This window comes from Carassius auratus, chromosome 20 (genome assembly GCF_003368295.1).
Source record: "Carassius auratus strain Wakin chromosome 20, ASM336829v1, whole genome shotgun sequence".
In the NCBI taxonomy this organism is placed as follows: domain Eukaryota; kingdom Metazoa; phylum Chordata; class Actinopteri; order Cypriniformes; family Cyprinidae; genus Carassius; species Carassius auratus.
In genome coordinates this window covers 20133075-20135664 of record NC_039262.1, presented here as the reverse complement: position 1 = coordinate 20135664, position 2590 = coordinate 20133075, and positions in this window count along the sequence as shown.

Sequence of the window (2590 nt, the reverse complement as noted above, 5' to 3'; positions counted from 1 at the left end):
CTGCAGACACATCATCATCACCGTCATCACCATCTTCATTTTCTATTATAAGATTTTAAAAATCATCTAGTAAAAAAAAAAGAAAAAGAAAGAAAAAAGTAAAAAAATATATAATGAAAAACCGTCGACGTCTAATACAACAAATAATATAAAAATCATCACCACAATCATTTCCTGTACAAAATAAATAAATAAATTAAAGATTATCATAATATCAACAAATCGTCATCTAATAATAATAAAAACTAAAAAAGCATTATCTTCATGACCTATCTTTATCCAGTAAAATTGTAAAATATACAACATTCATCATCAACATCATCATCACATTCATCATCATCACAAGCAGCTCAGCTATTAGTCATAGAGTGATTACTAATCTAGTGAGTCATCACAGTAATGCTGATTAGATGACCAGAACGAGTTCTGAAGACAGGAGTCTGCTTTGTCGTCACAGGAATAAACTGCGTTTTAACATTATAACATTTGTACATTATATGTGAATAATTCACAGTGTTACTGTACTTCACTGCATTTTGGACCCATAAATGCAGCCTTGGTGAACGTATGGGAATAACAAAAAAAAAAAACGAAAAAAAAAAACAAGATGTTATATACACTTAGGTTGTTTCTTTTTTTATGTAATTCCCTGACTGATTGATGAAACAAAGGGATCATATGATGTTGCTAAAAATAACATTATTTTGTGTATTTGGTGTAATGAAATATGTTCAAGTGGTTTAAGTGGTTTTTAAGTGGCCAAAAGAATCATTATTTTCCACATAATGTACATTGTTTCTTCATATGCCTCACCTTCTGAGACGTAGATTTTTACAAAGCTCATGGTTCTGAGAAGTGAGGTGTGCTCTGATTGGCCGAATAGCACAAGCTTGTGACGGAAATGTTACGCCCCTTAACATACTGTGATGTCATGTCCCGGTCAGAACACCGGTGTGAAGAGACAATAACAATAAAACCCATTGCAAACAAGCCATTTGTTGCATTCAGTGGGGACCTAATTCTGGATTATACTGTATTATACTGTCTTTTTACATGTTGCGTTGTATTTCGCGTCATGTAAACATAAAACCATGTCTGCATTTGTGATCGGAGAAACAACAAAGAACAAGTGCTACTCTACAGTGCTGAAAACTCACTTTGGAATCATCAGTGGCAAATCCTTTACATGTAAACGTACTTACAGACTGTGAGTCAGAATAGATGCCATTGTAGTCTTCTCTCTCACAATGAAACACACAGTGTCTTCACAACATGATGATGGCGGCAACAACAAGAATAAAAGTTACGCCTTCTTTCTTTGCGTGAACATTTGGGCGGCATTATGCAAATCTGTGGCGTGTGGCGTTTCAGGGGGGCATGGACAAGTCTAAACTTTCATTAAGGCTATCTCGTTGGGTTTGAGACTTTAGGCTTTGCAGCTCTATGGATCTTATCTATTCAGGAACAGCTCATAACACTCCAAAGAGAAAGAAAAACTTGAAATCGCATCATATGACATACACCTTTAAACAAACATTAAAAATAACCAAGGACTTGAGATGATTTATGGAACGTCTGAAGCAATAAATTCAGATCATCCTGTCACATGAATAAGAACAAAACGCAGAGTGATGCAGCTCTTTAGAGGAGAAATGGTTTTGTAAGCAGGCCCGGAATGTGTCCTGCGAGCTACAGGAGGCATGATCTGTAAAACAGGCAACTTTGAGAAATGTTTCACAAGGGGATAAAAGGTGCTTCGCAAAGTGAAAAAGACAAGGTGATGTGTCCCTCCAAAGGTCCTTCTCCAAGGTGCACACTTTTAGCACTTAAATCCCCTGCAAGGAAGCATTTACAGACATAGAAGTGAAGTTTCCTTTGCATGTGTCTTTTGAGCACAAATCTGGTCTGGTCTATTTTAGCTGCACAACAGGTTGAGTGTGCAAAGATCTGTGTATATACTGACTACCTCAGACTTTTGTCAATTGTTTCATTTTCAGATTCCTGTGAGACAGTGAAGGATATGGGAAAATGATGAGAAATATCAGCACATAAACAATGAGAAAGCCATGGATGACTTTGAATATTCCACTCAGAATATTCCAAGTCACTGGCCTCAAGATGTTTGCTTTTCGAATCAAAACAGCAATATTTTTTAACATGGAACTGTCCAGTAATCTATTTCTACGAAATAGCAGGATATTTCTTAACCTTCCCTGTTTATAAAGCTGTCTTGCTTTGCTGTGACCTTTGACCTTCAGGTTAATTTAATGTGCCTATGGGACACTTAAGTTCATAATTCAGGTAAGTTATAAAGCTGTGCTCTCAGAATTTGTCCAGTTTAACCTCTAACATCTCTCCTTATGAACATGCTTAGAAACTAAAAGAAGCAATGGCTTACATATATAACATCAATACACAGATCATTACACCCAAGATGTATATTCCAAAATTTATGAAGAACCAGATTTATTACCTTTGACTTCAAATGTCACTAAAAGGAAATATTTATCTGTCTGTTGATCCTAATGTTTATTCACTCAGTCAGAGTCCAGGGTTTGGAGCACGATGAAAACGGCTAAAATGAACTTGA